General features: G+C 35.8%; 1 protein-coding gene across 2 annotated transcripts in view; it reads right to left on the bottom strand.

Moving 5' to 3' along the window:
- gry (trafficking protein particle complex subunit 11 gry) overlaps positions 1 to 10,092 on the bottom strand; it is an 86,467-nt gene that overhangs the window by 23,679 nt on the left and 52,696 nt on the right. The gene's annotated exons all lie outside the window — the stretch shown is intronic.

The following is a 10,092-nucleotide window of genomic DNA, read 5'->3' on the forward strand; positions in this document are numbered from 1 at the left end:
AACGTTCGTCCTTGTGCCCAAAAAAACTCCCTGTACCAAATTTCATCAAAATCGGTTAATAATTGCGACCGAAATCCTGTGAACAACAAATACATGGACAGACGGACGGATGGACGGGCGGACGCCAAGCGCTAGATCGACTCAGGAGGTGATTCTGAGTCGATCGGTATATATTTTATGGGGTCTAAAATCAATATTTCTTGTAGGCACATTTTTTGGCAGATCAAACTTGTTATACCCTAACCACTATGTGGTTTAGGGTATAATGACTTTAAAACAATGTGTTGAAATATTTTATTAATTTTGAAGATTTTTTCAGAAATATTAAATCCATTTTGACTTCATTAAAGGAAGCATTCTAGGAAGCATATGTTAATTTTTCATTTTTTTTTAGATTTTTTTCGTCAGTTGTTATCAAAATCCTTTAAAAACGAGTTATTTTTTTTTCCATATTAAGACTCGACTTCCAGTAGAAATTATGCTATGTTTCAAGTAAAAAGCGTCTTTAAAATAAAGTGTTGAAAAACATGTCTTATTTTTTAACGATTTTTTGCTTTGTAGGCAAGATGCAAAAAGGAAACAAATTTAAAGACAATTTTATTAATTTTAAAGAATTTTTCTTAATTATTAAAGTCACGTTGACCTTACGATTTTTTGCTTTGTAGGCAAGACGCAAAAAGGAAACAAATTTAAAGACAATTTTATTAATTTTAAAGAATTTTTCTTAATTATTAAAGTCACGTTGACCTTACCTCAAAAATTTTATCTTTCATGTTATGATACACATTTTTAAGTAAAATCACTTAATTATAAGGACATTACAACTTCATTCAAAAGTTTATTGCCTTTTGGACAAGAAAACAAGTATATACAGCACTAAGTTCGGCCGGGCCGAACCTTAAATACCCACCACCATGAACCAAATATTAGGGTTTCCTTTGAAATTTTAGGAGGGCTTGAGGACTTGAGGACACTTCCCGAAGATAAATTTAAAGATTTCACCTATGAGGACTATATCAGATTCTGGATTTATAAGAACCATTTTTGTTTGAGTTTTAGAGGAATCATTAACATCTCTTGTAAGTGTGCAAGAAAATTATAAAATAGCATCTTGATTTGAAATCTTAAATATGTAGAAGTAAAATCTGGAAATTTTACATTGAGTTTCAAGCAATTCAAGTGAAGTCTGTCTATATGGAGGCATTACCAAGTGGACCGAGCCTAAAATACCAGAATATTTACAATTTCAGGCAAATCAGATAAAAATTACGGTTTCTAGAAACCCAAGGAGTTAAATCGGGAGATCGTTCTTATGGGGGATATACTAAAACATGGACCGCTACTCACCGTTTTCGGCACACCTCTTTATGACCCGAAAATACCTCTAGATTTCCAATTTCAGGCAAATAGGATAAAAACTTCGGATTCTAGAAGCCCAAGAAGTAAAATCGGGAAATCGGTCTATATGGGGGCTATACCAAAATATGGACCGATACTCACCATTTTCAGCACACCTCTTTATTTCCAATTTCAGACAAATTGGATAAAAAATACGCTTCTATAAGCCCAAGACCCCAAATCGGGAGGTCGTTTTATATGGGGACCATACCAAAACATGGACCGATACTCACAATTTTTGGCACACGTATTTGTGGTCCTACAATACCTCTAGATTTCCAATTTCAGGTAAATTGAATAAAAACTGCGGTTTCTATAAGCCCAAGAAGTAAAATCGGGAGATCGGTCTATATGGGGGCTATACCAAAACATGGACCGATACTCACCATTTTTGGCACACCTCTTTACGGTCATAAAATACCTCCAGATTTCAAATTTCAGGCAAATTGGATAAAAAATACGATTTATATAAGCCCAAGACCCCAAATCGGGAGGTCGGTTTATATGGGGACTATATCAAAACCTGGACCGATATAACCCATCTTCGAACTTGACCCTCCTGCAGACAAAAGACGAGGTTGTGCAAAATTTCAGCACGATTGCTTCATTATTGAAGACTGTAGCGTGATTACAACAGACAGACAGACGGACATCGTTATGTCGTCTTAGAATTTCTCCCTGATCAAGAATATATATACTTTATATAGTCGGAAATCGATATTTCGATGTGTTACAAACGGAATGACAAACTTATTATACCCCCGTCACCATTATATGGTGATGGGTATAAAAAACTTTATTTTAGAGAAATGCGTCTTCCATGTTAAGCGACAATATTTTTTTCAGTGTAGAAAACTAAAAAATTAAATATAAATAAGATCGTTTAATTGCATTTATTTGACGTTCATTACAAACATCTTTGTAGTAATACGGGATGAAATTGATCGAAAGTACTGTTGTCACTTTTACAACACATACTAGATATATATTTTGACATTTGCCGTTTTTGAAAACAATTACTAAAAAACACGTTGTGTTTTCCCCAATGTACGTACGTACAAAAATACATATCGTACATTTTAAACGTTTACTCACACTACGCTAAGTACTAGCTAAATTTGAAATTACCTACACAGTGTAATTTCAAAGTTACACATTTCATTCAAGTAATATTTTATTCGGAGCGGAGCGGTTTTTCATTTGGAAACCGCTCCGCTCCCGCTCCGCTCCGGATTTTAGAAATGCCGCTCCCGCTCCGCTCCCGCTCCGGCAAAAAAAGGGCTTGCTCCGCTCCGCTCCACGCTCCGCTCCACGCTCCGCTCCACGCTCCGCTCCGGATCCCTGCTTGTGTATGCAGTCGATAAAGAGACTTTGGAACTCTTTTTATGTCAAATTCTACGCTTATGAATCGGATGATGGAACAAAGAAGTTGGAGCGTACCACGTGCTGAAAACTGGTTTTGGTATATACCAGCTTATATGATACACGGAAATCTGGACTCTCGTTTTTACTTAGAGTAGGTATAATGGCGACTTTTCAGTTAATTATGATACCACAATATTGACCTTTTGTTTATCACTGAGTGTAGTTCGATTCAATATTAAGCTCTAAAATTGTCACCAACATATTGACAGGGGACCACCGCAAAAAAATGTTGAACCCATTTAACCTATCTATCACGATAATATACGTGTAACAATTACAACCCAGCAGCTTGTATGTTATACGATTCTCCAACGATGTAGGGCAAGGATCAAATCGAATCTTCTTCTACGACCTCGATTTATATCAAACTCGGTGTTTAAATCTTCATCATCATCAAAATACTCGTCTTTATATTCATATTCGTCGTTAAGTTTCCTAGTATTAACAAAAATTGATTGAATGCATGACATTGCACATATGCAATTATATGGCATATATGCAATGACAGTTCATATCGGCTCAAACGCATGAAATTGCAGATATGATATCATACATTGTAGAGCACTTGTAAATATAATTTGTATTATAAAACTATATACGTAGCGTTTAGAATAGAGTAAACTTTTCATTTTATATTTACATTTAAAAAAAATTTAAGAAAGTTTCATAATATTAAAACAAATAAGTTAAATTTTTCGAGGTACTCAAAATGCTTATTTTAATTTCGCTTTATTTAAATGAAATTGTTACGATACTGGACAAAATCCTTATCAAATATAATCTACGGCTTCCAAAATGTGAATAACAAAAAAAATTATGGTAAAATATGTAAAGGAATAGGAGCTAGACAGGCAAGAAACTAACATTGCATATATGCAATGTCATGCAACGAAGGGTTAACATCGTTTTCTAAATTGTGAGTTAGTCCATATGTGGTATATATTAGACAAAAAACGTATGTATAGGTAAGTCTACAAATAATTACGAATCGATATGGACTTTTGCACGGTAGGTAGAGAGCCAGAATTGAAATATAGGGGTCGCTTATATGTAGGCTATACACAATTATGAACTTGATATGGAGCAATTTTTGTTATGGCATGGTTGTTAACGGTCACATACTAGCACAATGTACAAATTTCAACTGACTCGGATGAAATTTGCTCCTCCAAGAGGCTCCAAAACCAAATCTCGGGATCGGTTTATATGGGGGCTATATATGATTATGGACTGATATGGACCACTTTTGGCATGGTTGTTAAATATCATATACTACCATCACGTACCAAATTTCAACCAGATCGGATGAATTTTGCTTCTCCAAAAGGCACCGGAGGTCAAATCTGGAGATCGGTTTATATGGGAGCTATATATAATTATGGACTGATAGGAACCAATTCCTGCATGGTTATTGGATACCATATACTAACATCACGTACCAAATTTCAACCGAATGGGAAGAATTTTGCTCCTTCCAAGGTGCTCCGGAGGTCAAATCTGGGGATCGGTTTATATGGGGCCTATATATAATTATGGACCGATATCGGCCAATTTTTGCATGGGTGTTTGAGGCCATATATTAACATCACGTACCAAATTTCAACTGAATCAGATGAATTTTGGTCTTCCAAGAGGCTCCGGAGGTAATTATGGACTGATATGGACCAATTTTTGCATGGTCATTAGAGACAATATACTAACCAAATTTCAGCCGGATCGGATGAAATTTGCTTCTCTTAGAGGCCCCGCAAGCCAAATCGGGGGATCGGTTTATATGGGGGCTATATATAATTATGGACCGTTGTGGACCAATTTTTGCATGGTTGTTAAAGACCATATACTAACACCATGTACCAAATTTCAGCCGGATCGGATGAAATTTGCTTCTGTTAGAGGCTCCGCAAGCCAAATCGGGCGACCGGTTTATATGGGGGCTATATATAATTATGGACCGATGTGAACCAATTTTTGCATGGTTGTTAGAGACCATGTACCAAATTTCAGCCGGATCGGATGAAATTTGCTTCTCTTAGAGGTCTCGCAAGCCAAATTTGGGGGTCCGTTTATATGGGGGCTATACGTAAAAGTGGACCGATATGGCCCATTTGCAATACCATCCGACCTACATCAATAACAACTACTTGTGCCAAGTTTCAAGTCGATAGCTTGTTTCGTTCGGAAGTTAGCGTGATTTCAACAGACGGACGGACGGACGGGCGGACGGACATGCTCAGATCGACTCAGAATTTCACCACGACCCAGAATATATATACTTTATGGGGTCTTAGATCAATATTTCGATATGTTATAAACGGAATGACAAGTTAATATCCTATGGTGGAGGGTATAAAAACTGAATTAAAAGAACTTCCTGTGTATTTAAAATAAATTACATCTTTGGGAGGACATTTTGGGAAGTGATGTTAAAGTGGTGCCTTTGTAACAAATTCCAATTTTTTTTGCTGGGTAGTGGTGCAATATGCCAGAAAAACCAACCGTCGAAGACTGATCACTCTTTATCACGAAAATACGAGCTCCCACACATCGGATGAAACAACTGATTTTTTTATAACAAAAAACATCGATTTGATGGGTCATCCACCGTATAGACCTGACTTGACACCGATTGACTTCGTTTTATTCCCGCAAGTAAAAAATAAAGTGAGAAGTCAACGTTTTTGGAAACCTGAATTAGTTGTTCAAGCGTTCAGAAAGCATGTTTTGGAGATGTCTCAATGGGAGTGACAAAAGTGCTTCGACAATTGGTCCAAAAGCATCAAAAAATATAGATCTTAATGGGAAATATTTTGAAAAACAATAAAGTGATTTTCGATTATAAATACACGGAAAAAAAGACTGTTTTTCATATGTTTAGCTATAAACATTATATGTTTGGAACACAAATTTTTAAACACAATATTTTTGAGTGCAAGCATATAATGTTCATAAACTAGCATAACATGTTTGGGACATATATGTTAATATGTTAGAACATATTATGTTTGGGACATAAAATGTTTGTAAATATAATATGCTTGGATGCAAACATATATTAATTTAGTGTAGAAAACTTCAGTGTAGAAAACTAAAAAATTAAATATAAATAAGATCGTTTAATTGCATTTATTTGACGTTCATTACAAACATCTTTGTAGTAATACGGGATGAAATTGATCGAAAGTACTGTTGTCACTTTTACAACACATACTAGATATATATTTTGACATTTGCCGTTTTTGAAAACAATTACTAAAAAACACGTTGTGTTTTCCCCAATGTACGTACGTACAAAAATACATATCGTACATTTTAAACGTTTACTCACACTACGCTAAGTACTAGCTAAATTTGAAATTACCTACACAGTGTAATTTCAAAGTTACACATTTCATTCAAGTAATATTTTATTCGGAGCGGAGCGGTTTTTCATTTGGAAACCGCTCCGCTCCCGCTCCGCTCCGGATTTTAGAAATGCCGCTCCCGCTCCGCTCCCGCTCCGGCAAAAAAAGGGCTTGCTCCGCTCCGCTCCACGCTCCGCTCCACGCTCCGCTCCACGCTCCGCTCCACGCTCCGCTCCACGCTCCGCTCCACGCTCCGCTCCGGATCCCTGCTTGTGTATGCAGTCGATAAAGAGACTTTGGAACTCTTTTTATGTCAAATTCTACGCTTATGAATCGGATGATGGAACAAAGAAGTTGGAGCGTACCACGTGCTGAAAACTGGTTTTGGTATATACCAGCTTATATGATACACGGAAATCTGGACTCTCGTTTTTACTTAGAGTAGGTATAATGGCGACTTTTCAGTTAATTATGATACCACAATATTGACCTTTTGTTTATCACTGAGTGTAGTTCGATTCAATATTAAGCTCTAAAATTGTCACCAACATATTGACAGGGGACCACCGCAAAAAAATGTTGAACCCATTTAACCTATCTATCACGATAATATACGTGTAACAATTACAACCCAGCAGCTTGTATGTTATACGATTCTCCAACGATGTAGGGCAAGGATCAAATCGAATCTTCTTCTACGACCTCGATTTATATCAAACTCGGTGTTTAAATCTTCATCATCATCAAAATACTCGTCTTTATATTCATATTCGTCGTTAAGTTTCCTAGTATTAACAAAAATTGATTGAATGCATGACATTGCACATATGCAATTATATGGCATATATGCAATGACAGTTCATATCGGCTCAAACGCATGAAATTGCAGATATGATATCATACATTGTAGAGCACTTGTAAATATAATTTGTATTATAAAACTATATACGTAGCGTTTAGAATAGAGTAAACTTTTCATTTTATATTTACATTTAAAAAAAATTTAAGAAAGTTTCATAATATTAAAACAAATAAGTTAAATTTTTCGAGGTACTCAAAATGCTTATTTTAATTTCGCTTTATTTAAATGAAATTGTTACGATACTGGACAAAATCCTTATCAAATATAATCTACGGCTTCCAAAATGTGAATAACAAAAAAAATTATGGTAAAATATGTAAAGGAATAGGAGCTAGACAGGCAAGAAACTAACATTGCATATATGCAATGTCATGCAACGAAGGGTTAACATCGTTTTCTAAATTGTGAGTTAGTCCATATGTGGTATATATTAGACAAAAAACGTATGTATAGGTAAGTCTACAAATAATTACGAATCGATATGGACTTTTGCACGGTAGGTAGAGAGCCAGAATTGAAATATAGGGGTCGCTTATATGTAGGCTATACACAATTATGAACTTGATATGGAGCAATTTTTGTTATGGCATGGTTGTTAACGGTCACATACTAGCACAATGTACAAATTTCAACTGACTCGGATGAAATTTGCTCCTCCAAGAGGCTCCAAAACCAAATCTCGGGATCGGTTTATATGGGGGCTATATATGATTATGGACTGATATGGACCACTTTTGGCATGGTTGTTAAATATCATATACTACCATCACGTACCAAATTTCAACCAGATCGGATGAATTTTGCTTCTCCAAAAGGCACCGGAGGTCAAATCTGGAGATCGGTTTATATGGGAGCTATATATAATTATGGACTGATAGGAACCAATTCCTGCATGGTTATTGGATACCATATACTAACATCACGTACCAAATTTCAACCGAATGGGAAGAATTTTGCTCCTTCCAAGGTGCTCCGGAGGTCAAATCTGGGGATCGGTTTATATGGGGCCTATATATAATTATGGACCGATATCGGCCAATTTTTGCATGGGTGTTTGAGGCCATATATTAACATCACGTACCAAATTTCAACTGAATCAGATGAATTTTGGTCTTCCAAGAGGCTCCGGAGGTAATTATGGACTGATATGGACCAATTTTTGCATGGTCATTAGAGACAATATACTAACCAAATTTCAGCCGGATCGGATGAAATTTGCTTCTCTTAGAGGCCCCGCAAGCCAAATCGGGGGATCGGTTTATATGGGGGCTATATATAATTATGGACCGTTGTGGACCAATTTTTGCATGGTTGTTAAAGACCATATACTAACACCATGTACCAAATTTCAGCCGGATCGGATGAAATTTGCTTCTGTTAGAGGCTCCGCAAGCCAAATCGGGCGACCGGTTTATATGGGGGCTATATATAATTATGGACCGATGTGAACCAATTTTTGCATGGTTGTTAGAGACCATGTACCAAATTTCAGCCGGATCGGATGAAATTTGCTTCTCTTAGAGGTCTCGCAAGCCAAATTTGGGGGTCCGTTTATATGGGGGCTATACGTAAAAGTGGACCGATATGGCCCATTTGCAATACCATCCGACCTACATCAATAACAACTACTTGTGCCAAGTTTCAAGTCGATAGCTTGTTTCGTTCGGAAGTTAGCGTGATTTCAACAGACGGACGGACGGACGGGCGGACGGACATGCTCAGATCGACTCAGAATTTCACCACGACCCAGAATATATATACTTTATGGGGTCTTAGATCAATATTTCGATATGTTATAAACGGAATGACAAGTTAATATCCTATGGTGGAGGGTATAAAAACTGAATTAAAAGAACTTCCTGTGTATTTAAAATAAATTACATCTTTGGGAGGACATTTTGGGAAGTGATGTTAAAGTGGTGCCTTTGTAACAAATTCCAATTTTTTTTGCTGGGTAGTGGTGCAATATGCCAGAAAAACCAACCGTCGAAGACTGATCACTCTTTATCACGAAAATACGAGCTCCCACACATCGGATGAAACAACTGATTTTTTTATAACAAAAAACATCGATTTGATGGGTCATCCACCGTATAGACCTGACTTGACACCGATTGACTTCGTTTTATTCCCGCAAGTAAAAAATAAAGTGAGAAGTCAACGTTTTTGGAAACCTGAATTAGTTGTTCAAGCGTTCAGAGAGCATGTTTTGGAGATGTCTCAATGGGAGTGACAAAAGTGCTTCGACAATTGGTCCAAAAGCATCAAAAAATATAGATCTTAATGGGAAATATTTTGAAAAACAATAAAGTGATTTTCGATTATAAATACACGGAAAAAAAGACTGTTTTTCATATGTTTAGCTATAAACATTATATGTTTGGAACACAAATTTTTAAACACAATATTTTTGAGTGCAAGCATATAATGTTCATAAACTAGCATAACATGTTTGGGACATATATGTTAATATGTTAGAACATATTATGTTTGGGACATAAAATGTTTGTAAATATAATATGCTTGGATGCAAACATATATTAATTTAGAAATAACCTATAAACATATATGTGTTTAGTAGCTTGGAGCGCTATTTAACAGGGAGCGATATTGAATTAAGTTGGTGGTTGTTGCTTGTTATTACAAAATTAACATTTTATTTTTCCTTGGGCAATTGATCAGCTACTTCTTTGATCCTTACAAACTGTGTGGTCCGCTGTTCGAATCCCCGTCCGGCAAAAGGTAAAATTAAAATAAAATAAAAATCATAAAATTGAATAATTTCTTCTACAATGTTTGTATTACAGAAAAAGGTGCTAAGAACTAAAAAATCTCGTGGAAGTGAGAAAGATGTGGGGGAATATACAATTAGGCAGAAACAAAATTTTGAGCATTCATGTCGAAAACCTATGTTGTTAGCACCTATATTACCTGTTTATTTTCATAATTCATTATGACTGTAAATATATAAATAAATAAATAAAATTTTGAGCACAATATTGTTTGGGAGAATTTTTTTTAAGCATATAATATTTTTGGGTGCAAAATGCTTCCAAACTATTATAT

The sequence above is a fragment of the Haematobia irritans genome, chromosome 4 (genome assembly GCF_050003625.1).
Source record: "Haematobia irritans isolate KBUSLIRL chromosome 4, ASM5000362v1, whole genome shotgun sequence".
Lineage (NCBI taxonomy): Eukaryota > Metazoa > Arthropoda > Insecta > Diptera > Muscidae > Haematobia > Haematobia irritans.